The sequence below is a fragment of the Chiloscyllium punctatum genome, chromosome 25 (assembly GCF_047496795.1).
Source record: "Chiloscyllium punctatum isolate Juve2018m chromosome 25, sChiPun1.3, whole genome shotgun sequence".
Classification (NCBI taxonomy): domain Eukaryota; kingdom Metazoa; phylum Chordata; class Chondrichthyes; order Orectolobiformes; family Hemiscylliidae; genus Chiloscyllium; species Chiloscyllium punctatum.
This window is the reverse complement of record NC_092763.1, coordinates 87987780-88012931: the sequence shown is the minus strand read 5'-3', so window position 1 is coordinate 88012931 and position 25152 is coordinate 87987780. Positions and strand designations below refer to the sequence as shown.

General features: G+C 43.0%; 1 pseudogene; it reads right to left on the bottom strand.

Annotated features, from left to right (window-relative positions):
• LOC140495680 (calcium-binding protein 39-like) overlaps nt 1-24127 on the bottom strand; it is a 93247-nt pseudogene extending 69120 nt beyond the window's left edge.
• Nucleotides 24128-25152: the final 1025 nt, after the last annotated feature.

The window sequence follows — 25152 nt, the reverse complement described above, 5'->3', positions numbered from 1 at the left end:
GGAGCACATTGACAGCAGCTGACAGCACTGGGCCTACAGGCAGTCTTAGAATGCAGGGCAGGCAAAGTGTCGAATTCCCATGCTGGAGAGGGGCTGAGGGCCATGTAGGAGGGAAGAAACCTAGGAGTCTTGATGGATAGATAGAGGGAGGGAGTTTGCATGAGCAACACATACTGAGGTGTACCCATTGTGGAAAAGGGGTCCTTGAAGAGTTGATCTCTTTCCTGCACAATGTCTGAGCTGGGTGGCCTGCTGAATCCCCATCCTCATCCCTATCCCCATCCAGGAACTACTCCTGCCCAGCCTCAAATTGAGAGTGAGTGGGAAACAGCACTTAACTTGTCAATTGCAGCAACTGGGTCAGGAACAAGAAGGACGGCGAATGGAAAGACCTTGCAGTTTCAATTACATTACAAACCACTGGCAGGTATGGCACAACTTTGCTACTGCTGCCCCTCCAAGGAAGCAATTCACCTGGTGCTTCTTCACCACCATTTCCCATTGGCTGATATTTCTTTCCTTTTCAGGTAATGATCCAATTGCCCTTAAGAAAGCTTTGGTTGTACCAGCTTGTCAGCCAGTGCATCCTGAATCCCAACCACATACTGCACAAAATCTTCTCTTCACGTCGTCATTGCTTCTTTTGCCTTTTGTATTAAATTTATACACTCTGGTTGTTAATTGGTCCACCCTAAGACTATAAGATGCAGGAGTAAAATTATTCAATTAGGCCCATCAAGTCTGCTCCGCCATTTGATCCTGGCTGATATGTTTCTCAACCACATTCTCCTGTCTTCTCCCCATAACTATTGATCCCCTTACTATTCAAGAATCTATCTGTCTCTGTCTTAAAGCTACTCAATGGCTTGGCCTCCACAGCCCTTTGCACATTGAGTTCCACAGAGTCACTACCCTCTGGCTGAAGAAATTCCTCCTCACCTCTATTCTGAAGGGTTGTCTCTTCACCATGAGCATGTGCCCTTGGGTCCTTGTCTGTCCTCCAAATGGAAACATCTCCTCCAGGTCCACTCCATTCAGGCCTCTCAGTATCCTGTAAATTTCAATCAGATCTCCCGTTATCCCTCTAAACTCCATTGAGTACACACCCAGGGTTCTCATTCACTCCTCACATGACAAGACCTTCATCCCCAGGATCATTCTTGGAAACCTCCTCGGGACCCCCTCCGATGTCAGCACTCTTTTCCTTAGAATACAGGGCCCAAATCTCCTCACAATATTCAAATGCAGTCTGACCAGAGCCTTATACAGCCTCAGCCGTACATCTTTGCTCTTGTATGCTAGATGTCATGACATGAATGTCAACATTGTATTTGCCTTCCTAACTGCCAACTGAATCTGCATGTTAATCTGAAGAGAATCCTGAATCAAGATTCCCAAGTTGCTTTGCGCTTCATATTTCCAAAGCCTTTCTTGTTTAGAAAAATAGTCTAATTTTTCTACCAAAATGTACAACCTCACACTTTCTCACATTCTATTCCATCTGCCACTTCTTTGCCCAGTCCGCTAGCCTGTCCAAGTCCTGCTGCAGCCTCCCCACTTCCCTAACACTACCTCTCCCTGCATTTACTTTGTGTCATCTGCAAACTTAGCAACACTGCCCTCAGTTCCTTCATCCAGATTGTTAATAATTGTGAATGTGAATAATTGTAGTCCCAATGCTGACCCCAGCAGAACTCCATGAGTCACTAGCTGCCATCCTGAAAAAGACCCCTTTATCCCCATTCTCTGCCTTCTGCCAGTCAGCCAATCCTCTATCCATAACAATATGTGTTATCTCAGTAATTGTGTGGTGTTGCTGCTCCAAGAGAATGGTCAGGTGAGCTGGGAGAGACAGTCTAGGACTGACTGTGGAGCTGAGAAAATGCATAAAGTATTCCCTGTTCTTGTGTTCTACCTTGTGTTCTGTTTGTGGTTTTAGTGAACTACAATCAGAACAGTATCCCGCCCCTAATACCATGGGTCCTTATTTTATTTAGCAGCGTCCTGTGTGGCACCTTGACACAAAGGTTTTTCTCTCTTAGGATTGTGAGTCTTTGGAGCTCCCTTTCTGAAAATAAAATGGATGCAGAATCTTTAAATAATTTTAAGCGAGAGGAATATAGCTTCTTGATTTCCAAAGGAATTGGGGATACGCAAGAATGTCGCATTGAGATTAAAGTCAGATTAGCCATGATCATATTGAATGGCAGAGTAAATCACAAATCTTAGCAGGACTTATACACTTAATGGTAAGGTCCTAGGGAGTGTTGCTGAACAAAGAGACCTTGGAGTGCAGGTTCATAGCTCCTTGAAAGTGGAGTCGCAGGTAGATAGGATAGTGAAGAAGGCGTTTGTTATGCTTTCCTTTATTGGTCAGAGTATTGAGTACAGGAGTTGGGAGGTCATGTTGTAGCTGTACAGGACATTGGTTAGGCCACTGTTGGAATATTTAATGCAACTCTGGTCTCCTTCCTATCGGAAAGATGTTGTGAAACATGAAAGGGTTCAGACAAGATTTACAAGGATGTTGCCAGGGTTGGAGGATTTGAGCTATAGGGAGAGTTGAGTAGGCTGGGGCTGTTTTCTCTGGAGCGTCGGAAGCTAAGGGGTGACCTTATGGAGGTTCATAAAATCATGAGGGGCATGGATAGGCTAAATAGACAAAGCGTCTTCCCTGGGGCGGGGAGTCCAGAACTAGAGGGTGAGAGGGGAAAGATATAAAAGGGGCAACTTTCTCACACAGAGGGTGATACGTGTATAGAATGAGCTGCCAAAGGAAGTGGTAGAGGCTGGTAAAATTGCAATATTTAACAGGCACCTGGATGGGTATATGAATAGGAAGGGTTTGGATGGATATGGGCTGGGGGCTAGCAGGTGGGACTAGATTGTGTTGGGATATCTGGTCGGCATGGATGGGTTGGACCGAAGGGTCTGTTTCTGTGCTGTACATCTCTATGACTCTATGACATCATGGTGAAACTCTGAAGTTGGAGCATTGAGCTGAATTTTCATAATGGAGGCTGGCGGATCACATTGGGAAATTTCCCAGCCTGGTCCACTCACCTTGGTAAAACATAACCTAAATGGCCCTATTTCTTTTTCCAAGGGTTGCAAGTGGGGGCTATCCTCTCTGTTACTCCCAACTCTCAAATGCAGATGGGAGGTTGCCACAGGTGATGCCAAATGCCCCATGATTTTCTGGGACTGTTTCAATCATTTTGTGAAATATTAGGCTTTCTAGCCCTAATATCACATCCATTCCAAGTTTTCCTAACCCATGACCTCCCACACATTCGCAATGGTCACTCTTGTCCTTAATGCCAACTCAACACTCACACACTCATTCATATTACAGAGGGGGCTCAGGTTTGCAGACTGAGTGAGCAGGGCCTGGAGAACGATAAAATATTTACTTTTTGTAGTTGACATTCCAAGCTCTAGGACTACATGCTGAGGGACACACTAATGCTTGGGACAGCTTCTGCATAGGTGCAGTGGGGAAAAACCACTGTTGAAAGTCTTTCTGCCAAAGTTAACTAGGCGTCCGTTCAGTTATCAGACCCTTCCAATGTCTCAAATGTGTGAAAGTATAGTCTTGTACAAGTAAGAGGTGCCTTTGGTTTGTTTGCTAGATAGAGTCAAACTCCATTGTTTGTTTGTTTCCTCATATCTGACAGTACAGAATTTAACTGCTTTAGGAATGATATATACCTAAATATATTTTTATGAATAAAATACATTTCTGAAAATAAAAATACTTACATTTTGTTGTAGTCTGCTAGGGAAGTCTAGGCGTGCCTGTTTATAGTTGATAAGGTTCATAGAGGCAGGAGAACTCTGGCCTGTGAAATGTTCCTCCTCCTGCAATATGTGGGAAATCAGCAACACTTCCAGTGTCTATGCTGACTCCATATGCAGGAAGTGAGTTCAGCTGCAGCTGCTGATTTGCCACATGGAGCACCTGGAGCTGCAGATGGACTCACTATGGATAATCCATGAGGCTGAGAATGTCGTGGATAGTACGTTTAGTGAGCAGGTCACATCACCAGTAAGGGCTACATAGACAGAGAAGAATTGGGTGACCACAGGAAGATGAATAGTGTGCGCAGGCAGTGCAGGAGTCCCCTGTGGCCAATCTTTACTCTCAGGCAGCAAAACTGTTTTGGATACCATTGGAGGACAATGGCCTCTCAAGGAAAGCAGCAGCAGCCAGTTTGGTGACATGATGATTGGTACTGTTGTACAACAGGGAGCAGGCACAGGATATTTCAAAAGGGAAGGGTGAGCAGCCAGAGATTGTGGTCCATAATGGTATTGACAACAAAAACAGGAAGAGAGACAAGATCCTAAAAAGGGAATTCAGGAAGTTAGACAGGAGGTGAAAAGCAAGACTATAGAGTTGTAATCTCAAAATTACTTCCAATGCCACTTGCCAGTGAGGCAACAAATAGGATGACAGTAGTTAAATACATGGCTCAAGAGCTGGTGTAGGAAAAAAGGCTTCAGATATGTGGATCATTGGCATATCTTCCAGAGCAAGCGGAACCTGTACAGGAAGAACATGTTGCACCTGAACTGAAGGAACACCAATATCCTGGCATGAAGGTTTGCTAGTGCCACTTGGAAAGGTTTAAACTAGTGTGGGCAGAGCTGTAGGTCAGCAAGGAAGAGTCCGAGACTAAGGCCAATAAGACTAAGAGGAAGAACAGGTAGGGAGAGGTCAGTGAATACGGCAAGACTCATAGTCTGAAATTTAAGTGTTTCAAATGAGATAGAGAGGGATGCAAAAGAGAAGGGTTAGTTACATTACTGATGAGGGAGAATATCACAGCTGTACAGAGGGAGGACACCTTAGAGGTGTCATCCAGGGAAGTTATATGGGTAGAGCTCAGCAATAAGAAGGGTGCAGTCATTTTGAAGAGGTTGTAGTGCGGGCCTCCCAACAGCCAGTGGGAGATGGAGGAACAGATATGTGGACAAATTATGGAAAAATGTAAAAACAACAGGGTTTTTGTGATGGCTGATTTTTAACTTTCCCTATAGTGACAGGGAGTTGCTTAGTGCCAGGGGCTTGGATGGAGGTGAATTTGATGGTGAGTTCAGGACAATTTTTTGAAGCAATATGTAAATAGTCCAACTAAGGAAGGGGCACAGTAGACCTGGTTTTGGGGAATGAGCTGGCCAGGTGATCAAAATTTAAGGAACATTCAGGAACAGTGACCATAATTCTGTAAGCTTTAAATTATTTATGGATAAGGACAAGAGTAGCCCTTGGGTATTAAATTTGGGGAAGTCTAACCACCACAATAATAGGTGGTAACAGGGGAATGTAGATTGACAGCAGCTGTTTGAGGGTAAACCCACATCCAGCATGTGGGAATCTTTTAAAAGCCAACCTGTTCCTATGAAAGTGAAGGATAAGGATGACAAAATTCAGGAATCTTGGATGACAAGAAAAATTGAAAGCTTAGACAAAAAGAAAAAGGAGACAGATGTGAGGTTTAGGAAACTGAAGACAGACAGAGCTCGAAGACTATAAAGAAAGCAAGAAAGCACTTGAACAAGAAATTAAGAGGGCTAAAAGGGGCCTTGAAATGTCTGAGGCAAACAGGATTAAGAAAAATCCAAAGGCATTTTATATAAATATATACATATATAAGGAGAAGAGGGTCACGAGGGAAAGGGTAAGTCCACCCAAGGACAAAGAAGGAATTTGTGTGTGGAGCTGGATGAAGGGAGCGAGATCCTTAACAATTACTTTGTAGCAATACGCACAAAGGAGAAGGACATGGTGGGTGGTGAGTCTCAGGAGAGGTATGTTGATATTCTAGGACATGTCAATATTAAAAAAAGATATTTTGAAAAGCATTAAGATAGACAAGTGCCCAAGATCTGAGGGGTCTTTGCGTTCTCTGAAGAATAGCCAACATTGCTCCTTTGCTTAAGAAGGGGAAGAGGGATGGTCTGGGAAATTACAGGCTGGTGAGACATATATTTATGGCACAGAAATTACTGGAGAAGATTCTTAGGGATAGGATTTACTCATATTTGGAAAGAAGTTGGACTTATTAGCATTAGGCAACATGGCTTTGTGAAGAGGAGGTATTGTCTCACAAATGTGAATGAGATTTTTTTAGGAAGTGACAACTTGATCTATGAGGGCAAGGTGGTAGATATTGTCCATGTGGAATTTAACGAGGCCTTTGACAAGGTCCCTCATGGCAGGCTGATACAAAATGTGAAGTCACATGAGAACCGCGGTGAGCTGGTAAGATGGATAAAGGACTGACTTAGTCACAGAAGACAGAAAATAATGGTGGAAGGGTGAATTACAGCTTGGAGATCTGTAAACACTGGTATTTTACAGTGAACAGTGTTGAGACCCTATCCTTTGTACTATACATAAATGATTGGGAGGAGAATGTAGTGTTATTGACCAGACCAAACACTCCCCCTCCCCACCCCCTCAAAATATATCAAGGAGATAGCCTAGACCCTAAGTTTTTATTTTATTTAAAGGCAAGTGTAAGATGCCATATTCCAGACGTTATTCAATTGGTCCTACCACTGGGCTTTAAGCAAAATACACTTTATTCTTATAATTAAAATACAAAAAAATGGATTGGCATAATTTTAACTCTAGTGAAATATTTAACAAAATATTATATTATTCACCTACTAATCATCAACTGTTCCAATACAGTAGCATCCCATAAACATACCCTTGGCAAAGGCATATTCAGAGTTGAAAAATGTTGTGCTGGAAAATCACAGCAGGCCAGGCAGCATCCGAAGAGCAGGAGAATTGACTTTTCGGGCATTAGCCCTTCTTCAGGAATCATATTCAGCAAAACAGATTTCCTCATGTGCTATCTCCTTTCCAGTCCAGGAGAAAAGAACACTGAAAGAAACAATCTAGCAGCAGAGAAAGAGCTCAAGTATTTTGCTGCAGCAGAGAGAGAGCTGTATCTATCAGGTTCAATAGCAACCCCAAAGCCCAACTGAAAGCAAAACTAAAACCTTGTGTGTGTGTGAGTCTGACTCAATCCACGCATTTTTCTTTTGTCTAATTTGAAAAAAAACACTTAGGGAGCCCAAAAATATTTACCCATTGCTTCTGAAACAGACATTCCACCACCAGTACGGCAAAACCTCTCTGCAAGAGAAACAATACAGAACAAACATCTCATAAATGTACTCTATCAATAATGTAGGTGGCCTGATTAATATTTTTTCAGATGACACAAAGGTTGGGGGAGATCCAGATAGTGAAGAGGACTGGCAGGTGATACAGCAGCATATAGATAGGCTAGAGACTTGAGCAGAGAAATGGCAGATGAATGTAAGTTTGCTCGCTAAGCTGGAAGGCTCATTTTCAGATGTTTTGTCACCATAGTAGGTAACATCATCAGTGAGTTGTTGGTGAAGCACTGGTGGTATGATCTGCATTTTATTCATGCATTTAAGTTCCCTTGGGTCGGTGATGTCATTTCCTTTGGAGATGTCATTTCCTGTTGTTTTTCTCAGAGGGTGGTAAATGGGATCCAAGTCAATGTGTTTGTTGATAGAGTTCTGGTTGGAGTGCCATGCTTCTAAGAATTCACCCACAAAGGAGCTGCATTAGAACACTATTTCAATGAGTCACCACACATTGCAGCATAGAGGAACTATGAAGAGCAGAGGAAAATCACCTATACAGTGTATTCAAAAAGAATGGGTACCCAATGAACACAGTCTGCTGATTTCTCAGCAACAAACCCAAACAAGCAGACAAAATGCATCCAGAAGCCCTAGATACTCTCCCAGAAATGACTGCCAGACTACTCAGACCTCTTGGCATCATGGTAGCCCACAAACTCACCAACTCACTAAAACAGCAGCAAATGAACTTGGAAGACCTTATACAGACAACAAGGAAAACTAATGTCATTTACAAAATACTGTGCAAGGACTGTAACAAACACTACATCGGACAAACAGGCAGAAAACTAGCCATCAAGATACATGAACATCAACTAGCTGCAAAAAGACATGACCCACTCTCACTAGTATCTTTACATACAGATGAAGAGAGACACCACTTTGACTGGGCCAATACATCCAACCTAGGACAAACCAAACAGAGACATGTGTGAAAATTCCTAGAAGCATGGCACTCCAACTGGAACTCTATCAACAAACACATTGACTTGGATCCCATTTACCACCCCCTGAGAAAAAGAACAGGAAATGACTTCATCACAGGAAATGACATCACCAATCCAAGGAAACTTAAAAGCAGGCCATACCACTAGTGCTTCACTGGAGGCTCATTGATGATGTTACCTATTATGGTGACGTAACGTCTGAAAATGAACCTCCCAGCTCAGTGAGCAAACTTACATCGAGAACCTCAACCTGAGCTACAAATCTTCTCAAAACTCACTAATGACTGATGGAGTTTAATCTGGATAATTGCAAAGTGTCGCATATTGGGAGATCTAATGCAGGAGGGAAGTATACTGTAAATGGCAGAACTCTTAGTAGCTTTAGCATACAGAGGTATCTAAGTGTACAGTCCTACAGTTCCCTAAAAGTGGCAACACAAGGAGATAAGGCAGGCAAGAAGGCAGATAGCATATTTGCCTTCATTGGTCAGAGCATAGAATATTAAAAATTGGCAAGTTATGTTGCAGTTGTATAGAACCTTAGTTAGGATACATTTGGAATATTATACACAGTTGTGGTTGCCAGAAGGATATGGAGGCTTTGGAGAGGGTACAGGAACAGTTTACCAGGAGGTTGCCTGGTTTGGAGGGTATTAGATATAAGGAGAATTTGAACATTGCAGGATGAGTGGTAACCTGATAGAAGCTTCCAAAATTATGAGAGGCATGGATAGAATGGAAAGTCAGAGCCTTTTTCCCAGGGTAGAAATGCCAATTACTAGGCAAAATATGTAAGGTAAAAGGTGAACGTTTAAATGGGATGTAAGAGGCAGGTTTTGTACATAGAGGATGGTAATTTACTGTGGAAAAGAACATGGAGGATATAGAAGGTAGGGAAACAGATGATGACATCTTGAAAAATGTCCATATTACAGAGGAGGAAATGCTGGATGTCTTGAAATGCATGAAGGTGGATAAATCCCCAGGACCTGATCAGGTGTACTCTAGAACTCTGTGGGAAGCTGGAGAAGTGATTGCTGGGCCTCTTACTGAGATATTTGTATCATTGATAGTCACAGGTGAGGTGCCGGAATTCTGGAGGTTGGCTAACGTGGTGCCACTGTTTAAGAAAGGTGGTAAGGACAAGCCAGGGAACTATAGACCAGTGAGCCTGACGTTGGTGGTGGGCAAGTTGTTGGAGGGAATCCTGAGGTACAGGATATACATGTATTTGGAAAGGTAAGGACTGATTAGTGATAATCATAGACTCATAGAGATGTACAACATGGAAACAGACCCTTCAGTCCAACCTATCTTCGCCAAACAGATATCCCACCTCAATCTAGTCCCACCTGCCAGCACCTGGCCCATATCCCTCCAAACCCTTCCTATTCATATACCCATCCAAATGCCGCTTAAATGTTGCAATTGTACCAGCCTCCACCACTTCCTCTGGCAGCTCATTCCATACATGTACCACCCTCTGCATGAAAAAGTTGCCCTTAGGTCTCTTTTCTATCTTTCTGCTCTGACCCTAAACCTATGCCCTCTAGTTCTGGACTCCCCAACCCCAGGGAAAAGACTTTGTCTATTTATCCTACCCATGCCCCTCACAATTTTATAAACCTCTATAAGGTCACCCGTCAGCCTCCGATGCTCCAGGGAAAACAGCCCCAGCCTGTTCAGCCTCGCCCGATAGCTCAAATCCTCCAAACCTGGCAACATCCTTGTAAATCTTTTCTGAACCCTTTCAAGTTTCACAACACCTTTCTGATAGGAAGGAAACCAGAATTGCATGCAATATTCTAACAGTGGCCTAACCAATGTCCTGTACAGCCATAACATGACCTCCCAACTCCTGCACTCAATACTCTGACCAATAAATGAAAGCATACCAAACGCCTTCTTCACTATCCTATCCACCTGTGACTCTACTTTCAAGGAGCTATGATCCTGCACTCCAAGGTCTCTTTGTTCAACAACACTCCCTAGGACCTTAACATTAACTGTATAATTCCTGCTAGGATTTGCTTTCACAAAATGCAGCACCTCACATTTATCTGAATTAAACTCCATCTGCCACTTCTCGGCCCATTGGCCCATCTGGTCAAGATCCTGTTGTAATCTGACATAACCCTCTTCGCTGTCCACAACACCTCCAATTTTGGTGTCATCTGCAAACTTACTAACTGTACCTCTTATGCTCACATCCAAATCATTTATGAAAATGACAAAAGGTAGAGGACCCAGCACCGATCCTTGTGGCACTCCACTGGTCACAGGCCTCCAGTCTGATAAACAACCCTCCACCACCACCCTCTGTCTTCTACCTTTGAGCCAGTTCTGTATCCAAATGGCTAGTTCTCCCTGTATTCCATGAGATATAACCTTGCTAATCAGTCTCCCATGGGGAACCTTGTCGAACGCCTTACTGAAGTCCATATAGATCACATCTACAGCTCTGCCCTCATCAATCATCTTTGTTACTTCTTCAAAAAACTCAATCATATTTGTGAGACATGATTTCCCATGCACAAAGCCATGTTGACTATCCCGAATCAGTCCTTGCCTTTCCAAATACACGTACGTCCTGTCCCTCAGGATCCCCTCCAATAACATGCCAACCACTAAGGTCAAAACAGGGTAAAAACAATGACTGCGGATGCTGGAAACCAGATTCTGGATTAGTGGTGTTGGAAGAGCACAGCAGTTCAGGCAGCATTCAAGGAGCAGCGAAATCGACGTTTCGGGCAAAAGCCCTTCACCAGGAACCGAGGTCGGGCTCACCAGTCTATAGTTCCCTGGCTTGTCTTTACTGCCCGTCTTAAACAGCGGCATCACGTTTGCCAACCTCCAGTCTTCTGGCACCTCACCTGTGACTATCGATGATACAAATATCTCAGCAAGAGGCTAAGCAATCACTTCTCCTGCATTCCACAGAGTTCAAGGGTACACCTGATCAGGTCCTGGGGATTTATCCACCTTTAACCATTTCAAGACAGCCAGCACTTCCTCCTCTGTAATCTGGACATTGTGCAAGATGTTATCATCTATTTCCCTACAGCCTATATCTTCCATATCCTTTTCCACAGTAAATACCGATGCAAAATATTCATTTAGTATCTCCCCCATTTTCTGTGGCTCCACACAAAGGCTGCCTTGCTGATCTTTGAGGTGCCCTATTCTTTCCATAGTTAGCCTTTTGTCCTTAATATATTTGTAAAAACCCTTTGGATTCTCCTTAATTCTATTTGCCAACGCTATCTCATGTCCCCTTTTTGCCCTCCTGATTTCCCTCTTAAGTATACTCCTACTTCCTTTATACTCTTCTAAGGATTCACTCGATCTATCCTGTCTATACCTGACATATGCTTCCTTCTTTTTCTTAACCAAACCCTCAATTTCTTTAGTCATCCAGCATTCCCAAAGCTATCAGCCTTCCCTTTCATGTCTCACAAACTTGATTGTGTTTTTGAGGAAGTAACAAAGAGGATTGATGAGGGCAGAGCAGTAGATGTGATCTATATGGACTTCAGTAAGGCATTCGCCAAGGTTCCCATGGGAGACTGTTTAGCAAGGTTAGATCTCATGGAATACAGGGAGAACTAGCCATTTGGATATAGAACTGGCTCAAAGGAAGAAGACAGAGGGTGGTGGTGGCGGAGAGTTGTTTTTCAGACTGGAGGCCTGTGACCAGTGGAGTGCCACAAGGATCGATGCTGGGTCCACTACTTTTTGTCATCTACATAAATGATTTGGATGTGAGCATAAGAGGTATGGTTAGGAAGTTTGCAGATGACACCAAAATTGGAGGTGTAGTGGACAGCGAAGAAGATTACCTCAGATTACAACAGGATCTGGACCAGATGGGCCAATGGGCTGAGAAGTGGCAGATGGAGTTTAATTCAGATAAATGCGAGGTGCTGCTTTTTGGGAAAGCAAATCTTACCAGGACTTATACAGTTGATGGTAAGGTCCTAGGGAGTGTTGCTGAAGAAAGAGACCTTGGAATGCAGGTTCATAGCTCCTTGAAAGTGGAGTCACAGGTAGACAGGATAGTGAAGAAGGCGTTTAGTATGCTTTCCTTTTTTGGTCAGAGTATTGAGTACAGGAATTGGGAATCATGTTGTGATTGTACAGGACATTGGTTAGGCCACTGTTGGAATATTACGTGCAATTCTGGTCTCCTTCCTATCAGAAAGATGTTGTGAAACTTGAAAGGGTTCAGAAAAGATTTACAAGGAAGTTGCCAGGGTTGGAGGATTTGAGCAATCGGGAGAGGTTGAACAGGCTGATGCTGTTTTTCCCTGGAGCATCGGAGGCTAAGGGGTGACCTTATAGAGGTTTATAAAATCATGAGGGGCGTGGATAGGATAAAAAGGCAAAGTCTTTTTCCTGGAATCGGGGAGTCCAGAACTAGAGAGCATAGGTTTAGGGTGAGAGGGGAAAGATGTACAAAGAAGAACAAAGAACAAAGAAAATTGACAGCCCAGGAATAGGCCCTTCAGCCCTCCAAGCTTGAGCTGATCCAAATGTACTGTCTAACCCTGTTAGTCAATTCCTAAACATTTGTATCCCTCTGCTCCCCACCTACTCATGCATCTGTCCAGGTGCATCTCAAATGAATCTACCATGCCTGCCTCTACCACCTCTGCTGGCAACGTATTCCTGACACCCACCACCCTCTATGTGAAGTACTTGCTGTGTATATCCCCCTTAAACTTTCTCGCCCTTGAAAGCGTGACCTTTCATTGTTGAATCCTTCACCCTGGAAAAAAGCTTGTCTCTATCCACCTTGTCTATACCCTTCATGATTTTGTAAACCTGAATCAGGTCCCCTCTCAATCTTCTTTTTTTCTAATGAAAACAAACCTAACCTACTCAACCTCTCTTCATAGCTAGCACCTTCCATACCGGGCAACATCCTCGTAAACCTTCTCTACACCCTCTCCAAAGCTTCCACATCTTTTTGGTAATGTGGTGACCAGAACTGTACACAGTATTTTACATGTGGCCGAACCAATGTCTTGTACAATTTTAACATGACTTGCCAGCTCTTATACTCAATACCCTATTCAATGAAGGCAAGCATACTATATGCCTTCTTGACCACCCAATCCACCTGTGCAGCAACCTTCAGGGTACAATGGACCTGCACTCCCAGATCTCTCTGCCCATCAACTTTTCTCAAGGCTCTTCCACTCATTGTATAATTTGCTCTCAAATTAGTCTTGCCTAAATGCATCACCCTACATTTGTCTGGATTGAAATCTATCTGCCATTTTTCCTCCCAATTCTCCAGTCTATCTATATCTCCTGTATTCTCTGACAGTCCCCTATGCTTTCTGCTAGTCCACTAATTTTCGTGTCTTCATGTAAAAGAGACCTAAGGGGCAACTTTTTCACGCAGAGGGTAGTACGTGTATGGAATGAGCTGCCAGAGGAAGTGGTGGAGGCTGATACAATTGCAACATTTAAAAGGCATTTGGATGGGCATATGAATAGGAAGGGTTTGGAGGGATATGGGCTGGGTGCTGGCAGGTGGGACTAGATTGGGTTGGGATATCTGGTCGGCATGGACAGGTTGGACTGAAGGGTCTGTTTCCATGCTGTACGTCTCTATGACTCTATAAGTGCCTGGAATGTGTTGCCAGAGGAGGTGGTGGGGACAAATACTATAGCAATGCTTAAGAGGCATCTTGATAGATATTTGAATAGGCAGGGAATAGAGGAAAGAGGTTTTTAGTTTTGAGAGGCATCAGGTGGCAGCTCAGTCCTGGTGGGCCAAAGCCTTTTCCTGTGCTAGGCTGTTCTTTGTTTTTTTATTCACCAAGTATTCACTGGAAAAGAATTAGTGAACCTGGTAATAACAATGGCCTTTATAGAAAATTTTTAAAAATAGCCATTCATAACTTTTTAAAGAAATATTGCTCTTCCTACTACCAATCAAAAAGACCCTTAAAGTATCAACAACAGAAACTATAAAGATTTGAGCTCTTCTTCTTGTATTCATAAACCTTGAGTAATCAACAGAATAGATTTAAGATAAAAATCTTAAACTGTCAATCAAGCGATATTTTCTTTTCTCCACATCTGTTTCAACAAGCTAATGGAAATCTGGGATTATTATACATTCTACTTTCATCTCCCGCATCTGCCAAAGTTAGGTGACAGGAGGCTTGGAGTTAGTTGCAGAATGATTTTCAGACCAGCATTTTAAAATTCTGCAGCATGTCCCTGACTAGAGTCATGGAATCATAGAAATGTAAAGCATAGAAACAGACCCTTCAGTCCAACTCATCCCTGTTGACCAGATATCCCAACCCAATCTAGTCGCACCTGCCAGCACCCGGCCCATGTCCCTCCAACCCCTTCCTATTCATATACCCACCCAGATGCCTTTTAAATGCTGCAATTGTACCAGCGTCCACCACTTCCCCTGACAGCTCATTCCATACACACACCACCCTCGCATGAGTCAGTTACCCATTAGGTCCCTTTTATATTTTTTCTCTCTCACCCTAAATCTAGACCCTCTAGTTTTGGACTCTCCCAGCCAGGGAAAAGACCTTGTCTGTTTATCCTGTCCATGCCCCTAATGATTTTATAAACCTCTATAAGGTCAACCCTCAGCCTCCGACGCTCCAGAGAAAACAGCCCTAATCTATTCAGCCTCAAATAGCTGGGAATATCTTTGCAAATCTTTTCTGAACCCTTCCAAGTTTTACAATATCCTTCTAATAGGAAGAAAACCAAACTGCACACAATATTCCAAAAGTGGCATAACCAATGTCCTGTACAGTCGCAGCATGACCTCCCTAACTCCTGTACGCAATACTCTGACTAATAAAAGAAAGCATACCAAACGCGTTCTTCACTAACCTATCTTCCTGCGACTTCACTTTCAAGGAGCTATGAACCTGCACTCCAAGGTCTCTTTGTTCAGCAACACTCCCCAGGACCTTACCATTAAGTGTGTAAGTCCTGCTAAGATTTGCTTTTCCAAAAAGCAGCACCTCGCATTTATCTAAATGAAGCTCCATCTGCCACTCTTCAGCCCATTGGCCCATCTGATCAAGATCCTGTTGTAATCAGATGTAACCGTGCTGGGACCAGAGTCCAAGCGAATCACATAACTACGGCTGTAGACAGGGCTTTAAACTAAATGGGGGGGGGAGTTCAGTTACAGTGGAAGTTAGAAAACTAGAATTATAGGAGCACAGACAAATTATAGGAATTATAATTATAGGAATTATAGGAATTATAGGATTATAGGAACTCAGCACAGACAAATCTACGACAGAGTGTATATGGAAAGGGTTAGCAATCAAACTTCAAGCACATCGGACAAATGAATGACAATGAAAAGAGGAATGGTCAATACAGGACTGAAGGTGTTATATCTGAATGTATGTAGTATAGGGAATAGGATAAATGAGCTTGTGGCACAGATTGAAATTGGTAGGTATAACGTGGTGGACATGACAGAGACATGGCTGCAAGGGAGCTAACTATTCAAGGATATACATCCTTTCAAAAAGATAGGTAGGTGGGCAGAGGGGATGGGGTTGACTTATTAATAAGAAATTAAATCAAATTAATAGTAAGAAATGAAGTAGGGTCAGATGGTATAGAATGTATGTGGGTAAAATTGAGGGATAAAAAAATAGGTGGAGTTATGTAGAAGCCTCAAATATTAGTCAGGAGCTGGGGCGCAAGATACACCAGGAGAGGGAAAAGATGTGTAGGAAAGGCAAAGTTACAGTAATCATAGAACATAGAACATTATAGCGCAGCACAGGCCCTTTAGCCTTCAATGTTGCGCCGACCTGTGGAAAAAATCTGAAGCCTCTCTATTTTACACTATTCCATTTTCATCCATATGTTTATCCAATGATCATTTAAATGCCCTTAAAGTTGGCGAGTCTATTACAGTTGCAGGCAGAGCGTTCAATGCCCCTACTATTCTTTGAGTAAAGAGACCACCTCTGACATCTGTCCAATATCTATCACCCCTCAATCCCTTGTGCTAGCTATCACTATTCAAGGAAAAAGGGTCTCACTGTCCATCCTGTCTAGACCTCTGATTATCTTATATATCTCAATTAGGTCACCTCTCAACCTTCTTCTCTCTAATGAAAACAGCCTCAAATCCCTCAGGCTTTCCTCATAAGACCTTCCTTCCATACCAGACAACATCCTAGTAAATCGCCTCTGAACCCTTTCCAAAGCTTCCACATCGTTCCATAATGCAATGACCAGAATTGAGGGGTGTGTAGGTTAGGTTATTTTATTTTACATTAGGGTTAATCCTTGGCACAACATGGTGGGCTGAAGGGCCTGTTCTGTGCTGTACTTTTCTATGTTCTATGAAACTTTTCCAAAGCTCCCACATCCTTCCCATAATGCGGTGACCAGAACTGTATGCAATATTCCAAGTGTGGCCGCACCAGTTTTGTACAGCTACAATATGACCTTGTGGCTCTAAAACTTAATCCCTCTACCAATAAAAGCTAACACACCAGATGCCTTCTTAACAACCATTCCAGCCTGGGTGGCAACTTTCAGGGATTTATGTACATGAACACCAAGATCTCTCTGCTCATCTACACTGCCAAGAATCTTACCATTAGCCCAGTACTCTTTATTCCTGTTGCTCCTTCCAAAGTGAATCGCCTCACACTTTTCCACATTAAACTCCATTTGCCACCTCTCAGCCCAGCACTGCAGCTTATCATGAGGGATTTCAATATGCAGGTGAACTGGGAAAATCAGGTTAGTAGTGGATTGCAAGAAAAGAAATTTGTGGAATGTCTACAAGATGGCTTTGTGAAGCAGTTTGTGGTGGAGCCCACTAGGGAACAGGCAATACTGGATTTAGTGTTGTTCAATGATGCAGACTTGATAAGAAACCTTGAGGTGAAGGAATCCTGAGGAGGCAGTGATCAAAATATGATTTAATTTACTCTGCAATTTGAGAGGGAGAAGATAGAATCAGAGGTAACAGCATTACAGCTGAATAAAGGTAACTACAGAGGCATGAGGGAGGAGCTAGGCAGAATTGACTGGGAGAGGAGCCCAGCAGGAAGAACAGTGGAACAGCAATGGCAGGAGTTTCTGGGAGTAATTCAGGAGACACAGCTGAGATTCATCCCAAGGAAAAAGAAGTATGGTACAGGGAGGATGAGGCAACCATAGCTGACTAGGGAGGTCAGGGATAGTATAAAAGCAACAGAGACATCATATAATGTGGCAAAGGGCAGTGGGAAACCAGAGGATTGGGAAGCTTACAAAGACCAACAGATGGCAACAAAGAAAGAAATGAGAAGAGATAAGATTAAATATGTGGATAAGCTAGCCAGTAACATAAAGGAAGACTGTAAGAGTTTCCTTAGGCATATAAAGGGCAAAAGACAGGCAAAAGTAGACACTGAGCTGCTGGAAAATGACACTGGAGAGATGGTAGTGGGGAACAAGGAAATGGCTGAGGAACTGAATAATTACTTAGCATCGGTCTTCATGACGAAATACATGAGTAATATCCCAAAAATTCTGAAGAGTAGAGGGGCACAGCTGAGTATGGTGGCCATCAACAAAGAGAAAGTGCTACAAAATCTGAATGGCCTAAAAGTGAATAATTCACCTGGACCTGATGGTCTACACCCCAGAGTACTAAGGGAAATAGCTAAAGAAATAGTGGAGGATTTGTGGTGATCCTTCAGGAATCGCAAGAATCAGGGAGGCTCCCAGAGGACTGGATAATCACTAACGTGACAGGCCCATTTAAACATGGAGTAAAGCAAAGTACGGAAAAATACAGATCAACTAGCCTAACCTCAGTCATGGGTAAGATCCTGGAATCCATTGTGAAGGATGAGATTTCTGAATTCTTGGAAGTATATGGTAAAATAGCGCAAAATCAGTATGGTTTTGTCAAGGGGAGGTCACATCTGACAAATCTGCTAGAATTCTTTGAGGAAGTAATGAGCAAGTTAGACCAAGAAGAGGCAATGAATGTTATCTTCCTGGACTTCAAGAAGCCCTTTGATAAGATACCACGCAGGAGGCTACTGAGTAAGATAAGGACTCATGGTGTTAGTGGCAAGGTGCTACCATGGATAGAAGCCTGGCGTCTGACAGAAAGCAGAGAATGGGGATAAAAAGGTCCTTCTCAGGATGCCAGCCGGTGACAAGTGGTCTTCCGCACGGCTCAGTGTTGGGACCACAATTTTTCACTTCATACATTAACGATCTGAGGGCTTTCTGGCTAAGTTTGAAGATGATGCAAAGATAGGTAGAGGGACAAATAGTATTGAGGAGACAAGGAGGCTGCAGAAGAATTTGGAGAGGCTAGCAAAGTGGGCAAAGAAGTAGCAGATGAAATACAACGTGGGAAAGTGTGATGTCATGCACCTTAGTAGAAGAATAAAAGCATGCACTATTTTCTCAATAGGGAGAAAATTTTGAAGTCTGAAGTGCAAAAGGGACTTGAGAGTTATAGTCAGGGATTCTCTCAAGATAAACTTGCAGGTTGAGTCAGTAGTTTGAAAGGCAAATACAATGATGGCATTTATTTTGAGAAGATTTGAATATAAAAGCAGTGATGTACTTCAGAGGCTCAATAAGGCTCTGGTCAGACCACATTTGGAGTATCGTGCACAGTTCAGGGCCCAAATCTCAGGAAGGACCTATTGGTCCTGGAGGGTGTTCAGATGAGCTTCATGAGAATGGTCCCAGGAATGAAAAGCTTAACGTATGAGGAATGTTTGAGAACTCTGGGTTCATATTTAATGGAGTTTAGAAGGATAAGATTAGATTATTTATAGTGTGGAAACAGGCCCTTTGGCCCAACAAGGCCACACCGACGCGTCCTCACCCAGACCCTTACACCTAACGCCATGGGCAATTTAGCCTTGGCCAATTCACCTAACCTGCACATGTTTGGACTGTGGGAGGAAACTGGAGCACCCAGAGGAAACCCACGCAGACACGGGGAGAATGTGCAAACTCCACATAGTCAGTCACCTGAGGTGGGAATTCAACCCGGGTCTCTGGCACTGTGAGACAGCAGTGCTAACCACTGTGCCACCGTGCCACCCAGGGGATGTGAGGAGATCTAGAGCCATTGAGTCATAGAGATGTACAATATGGAAACAGACCGTTCAGCCCAACCCGTCCATGCCGACCAGAAATCCCAACCCAATCTAATCCCACCTGCCAGCACCTGGCCCATATCCCTCCAAACCCTTCCTACTCATATACCATCCAAATGTCTCTTAAATGTTGCAATTGTACCAGCCTCCACCACTTCCTCTGGCAGCTCATTCCATACACATACCACACTTTGTGTGAAAATGTTGCCCCATAGGTCTCCTTTATATCTTTCCCCTCTCACCCTCTAGTTCTGGACTCCCCTACCCCAGGGAAAAGACTTTGTCTATTTACCCTATCCATGCCCCTCATAATTTTGTAAACCTCTATAAGGTCACTCCTTAGCCTCCGACGCTCCAGGGAACACAGCCCCAGCCTACTAAGCCTCTCCCTATAGCTCAAATCCTCCAACCCTGGCAACATCCTTGTAAATCTTTCCTGAACCCTTTCAAGTTTCACAACATCTTTCTGATAGGATGAATACCAGAATTGCATGCAATATTCTAACAGTGGCCTAACCATTGTCCTGTACAGCCGTAACATGACCTCCCAACTCCTGCACTCAATACTCTGACCAATAAATGAAAGCATACCAAACGCCTTCTTCACTATCCAATCCACCTGGGACTCTACTTTCAAGGAGCTATGATCCTGCACTCCAAGGTCTCTTTGTTCAGCAACACTCCCTAGGACTTTACCATTAAGTGTATAAGTCCTTCTAAGATTTGCTTTCCCAAAATGCGGCACCTCGCATTTATCTGAATTAAACTCCATCTGCCAATTCTCGGCCCATTGGCTCATCTGATTAAGATCCTGTTATAATCTGAGGTAACCCTCTTTGCTGTCCACTACACCTCCAATTTTGGTGTCATCTGCAAACTTACCAACTGTACCTCTTATGCTCGCATCCAAATCATTTATATGAATGACAAAAAATAGAGGACCCAGCACCGATCCTTGTGGCACTCCACTGGTTACAGGCCTCCAGTCTGAAAAATAACCCTACACCACCACCCTTTGTCTTCTACCTTTGAGCCAGTTCTGTATCCAAATGGCTAGTTCTCCCTGTATTCCGTGAGATCTAACCTTGCTAATCAGTCTCCCATGGGGAACCTTGTCAAACACATTACTGAAGTCCATATAGATCACATCTACTGCTCTGCCCTCATCAATCCTCTTTGTTACTACCTCAAAAAGCTCAATCAAGTTTGTGAAACATGAGTTCCCACGCACAAAGCCATGTTGACTACCCCTAATCAGTCCTTGCCTTTCCAAATACATGTACATCCTGTCCATCAGGATTCCCTCCAACAACTTGCCCACTACCGACATCAGGTTCACTGGTCTATAGTTCCCTGGCTTGTCCTTACCACCCTTCTTGAACAGTGGCACCACGTTAGCCAACATCAAGTCTTCCGGCACCTCACCTGTGACTATCGATGCTACAAATATCTCAGTAAGAGGCCCAGCAATCACTTCTCTAGCTTCCTACAGAGTTTGAGGGTACACCTGATCAGGTCCTGGAGACTTATCCACCTTTACCCATTTCAAGACATCCAGCACTTCCTCCTCTGTAATATGGACATTTTGCAAGATGTCACCATCTATTTCCCTACAGTCTATATCTCCCATATCCTTTTCCACAGTAAATACTAATGCAAAATGCTCATTTATTATCTCCCCCATTTTCAGCGGCTCCATACAAAGGCCGCTTGCTGATCTTTGAGGGGCCCTATTCTCTCCCTCGTTACCCTTTTGTCCATTATGTATTTGTAAAAACTCTTTGGATTCTCCCTAATTATATTTGCCAAAGCTATCTCATGTCCCCTTTTTGCCCTCCTGATTTCCCTCTTAAGTATACTCCTACTTCCTTTGTACTCTTCTAAGGATTCACTCGATCTATCCTGTCTATACCTTACATATGCTTCCTTTTTTTTATTAACCAAACCTTCAAATTCTTTAGTCATCCGGCATTTCCTATACCTACCAGCCTTCCCTTTCACCCTGACAGGAATATACTTTCTCTGGATTCTTGTTATCTCATTTCTGAAGGCTTCTCATTTTCCAGCCGTTCCTTTACCTGCAAACATCTGCCTCCAATCAGCTTTCGAAAGTTCTTGGCCTTTCTCCAATTTAGAAATTCAACTCTTAGATCTGGTCTATCCTTTTCCATCACTATTTTAAATCTAGTAGAATTATGGTCGCTGGCCCAAAGTGCTCCCCCACTGACACCTCAATCTACTGCCCTGCCTTATTTCCCAAGAGTAGGTCAAGTTTTGCACCTTCTCTAGTAGGTACATCCACATACTGAATCAGAAAATTGTCTTATACACACTTAACAAATTCCTGTCCACCTAAAGCCTTAACACTATGGCAGTCCCAGTCTTACTTTTGGAATGTTAAAATCCCCTACCATAACCACCCTATTATTCTTACAGATAGCTGAGATCTCCTCACAAGTTTGTTTCTCAATTTCTCTCTGACTATTAGGGGGTCTATAATACAATCCCAATAAGGTCATCATCCCTTTCTTATTTCTCAGTTCCACCCAAATAACTTCCCTTGATGTATTCCCGGGAATATCCTCCCTCAGCACAGCTGTAATGCTATCCCTTATCAAAAATGCCACTCCCCCTCCTCTCTTGCCTCCCTTTCTATCCTTTCTGTCTCCTGGAACATCAAGCTACCAGTCCTGCCCATCCTTGACCCATGTTTCTGTAATTGCTATGATATCCCAGCACCATGTTCCTAACCATGCCCTGAGTTCATCTGCCTTCCCTGTTAGGCCCCTTGCATGGAAATAAATGCAGTTTAATTTATTAGTCCTACCTTGTCCCTGCTAGACCTAACTGTTTGACTCGCTTCTGTTCTCAACTGTACCAGTCACAGATTGATCTCTTTCCTCACTATCTCCCTGGGTCCCAACCCCCCCCCCCCTTTCCCCAACCTTACTCATTTAAATCCTCCCAAGCAGCTCTAGCAAATTTCCCTGCCAGTATATTAGTTCCCTTCCAATTTAGGTGCAATCCGTCCTTCTTGTACAGGTGATTTCTACCACAAAAGAGATTCCAATGATCCAAAAATGTGAATCCTTCTCCCATACACCAGCTCCTCAGCCATACATTCATCTGCTCTATCCTCCTATTCCTGCCCTCACTAGCTTGTAGCACTGGGAGTAATCCAGATATTACTACTGTTGAGGACCTCTAATTGAAACATACACAATGGCCTGGACAGGGTAGATGTTGAGAAGATGTTTCTATTGGTAGAGAGACTAGGACCTGAGGACACAGCCTTGGGTAAAGGGAAGACCTTTTAGAATGGAGATAAGGAGAAACTTCTTCAGCCAGAGAGTGGTGAATCTGTGCAATTCATTGCCACAGAAGGCTGTGGAGGCTAGGTCATTGAGTATATTTAAGACTGAGATAGACAGATTCTTGAGTATCAAGGAAACAGGGGTTACAGGGAAAAAGTGGAAGAATGAGTTGAGAAACTTATCAGCCATGATTGAATGGCGAAGCAGATTTGATGGGGTGAATGGTCTAGTTTCTGCTTCTATGTCTTATGGTCTTATGACCTCCTTTTAAAATTTCTGCCTAACTTCCTATATTCTCCCTTCAAAATCTTATCCTTTTCCCTTCCTATGTCCTTAGTTCCAATGTGTGCAATGACCTCCTGCTGGTACCTTTCCCCTTTGAGAATATTCCGCATCCTCTCCGAGATATCCTTAATCCTGGCACCAAGTATTCAACGCACCATTCTGATTCCTTGCTGTTCGCCACAGAATGTCTGTCTGTGCCTCTGACTAGGGAGTCTCCTATCACAATTGATTGCTTGGAACCTGATGTACCCCTCATTACATTAGAGCCGGTCTTGGTATCAGAAACTTGGCTATTTGTGCTACATTCCCCTGAGAGTCCATTACCCTCTACATTTTCCAAAACAACATACTTGTTTGAGGTGGGGATAGCCACAGGAGACTCCTGCACTACCTGCCTCCTTCTCCTACCTTTCATGGAGGTAACCCACTTCCGTGATGTCTGTGATTTTTTCCACTTCCTATAACTGCCACTCAACACACTCCCTAGCACCTGTAAATTCCTCATTGCCTCTAACTGCCACTTCAACTGACCCATATGATCTGATAGGGTTTGCAACCAAACACACTTCCTGCAGACATAATGATCCTGCAATAACATGGAAACTCTCCTTAATGTCACATGTCTAACAGGAAGAGCACCTCATTCTACTGAAGGCCATCTTTGCACCATAACAATCTATAGACCCAGAAAATAGCACAGACTTACTGCTCTAAAAAAACACTGCTCCAGGCTAACTTAGTACCTATGTTTTATATTTTTAAAATTTAATCAAAAGACAGATCTCAATAAAACATATAATCAAAAAAGAACATGCTCTACTTACTATGATAGATTTACTAAGTAAAGAGCAGCAAGATTACACTGAAAACTATGCACTTAGCTTCTCCTATGCTGTAAGCTCTCTCACACAGATTCCTCCAAGGTCAGCTGTGAATTTCACTGTTTGTTAATTTTTCTTACACGCACTCCGATGTCCAGAGATACTTGAACTCAAACAGCAAAGGCAGTGGCTGTGCAGATTCACTGCTGTGTCAGACAGCAGTGTAGGTTTCTTTCTTGTTTGATTCACTGACCATGTAGCCTCTGCTTTTTTCCTTCATCCTTGCTTACCTTTTCTGCTTTTCTATATTCTGAAGGATCACATTTTTATAATATAGCCATGTTCTCCTTTAGATTTCTTACAATCTCAACAGGAGTTTTATGAGATTTAATAAAAGGAAATGGCATGATTCATGTGCTAGTGTTAAATTTCTCTTTACTGGTGTAATCACCTGCAGAAACAAAGTAAATAAAGTTTCCAGAATTATTAAAAAACAAACATTGTTTACTTTGTTGCTAATGTGACATTAATGCTGCACCATATAGCATGGCACAGAAAACTATTCCTTACGTTTTGCTGGTATGTGGAGAATGTTTAGGAAATGTTTTGAAATAATATTCAAAAACCTTCCAGAAACATTGAGCAGAATGCAATATTGATAAAAATTTTACAATAAAACAATATTATTTGAAGATCATTGATAATATCCTACAGTTTACAATGACATGGAAAAGTCTTTAAGAACAAAATCTCAGTACACGTAGGAAAGGACTTAAGACTATAGGACCATAAGATATAGGAGCAGAATTATGTATTCGGCATTCAGGTTTGATCTGGCATTCGATCTTGGCCGACATGTTTCTCAACCCCATTCTCCTGCCTTCTCTATGCAACCCTTGATCCTTTTACGAATCAATAACCTACCCCTGACTTTAAATACACTCAATCACTTGGTCTCCACAGCCCTCTATGACAATGAGTTCCACAGATTCACCGCTCTCTGTCTGAAGAAATTCCTCAGCTCAGTTCTGAAGGGTCATCCTGAGGCTGTGCCTAATTTCTCTTACAACTGGAAACACCTTCTCCTGGTCCACTTTATCCAGGCCTCTTAGTATTCTGTAAGTTGCAGATGGATTTCCCGTCATTCTTCTAAACTCCATCGAGTTCAGACCTAGAGTCCTCAACGTTTCCTAATATGACAAGTCCTTCATCCCCAGGATATTTCTTGTAAATCTCCTCCAGACTCCCTCCAAAGCCAGCACATCCTTTCTTAGATATAGGGCCCGAAATGGCTTACAATATTTCAAATGCAGTCTGACCAGAGCCTTATACAGCCTCAGCAGTACATCCCTTCTCTTGCATTCTAGCTCGCTTGACATTGCATTTGCCTTCCCAACTGCCAACTGAACCTGCATGTTAACCATAAGAGAAT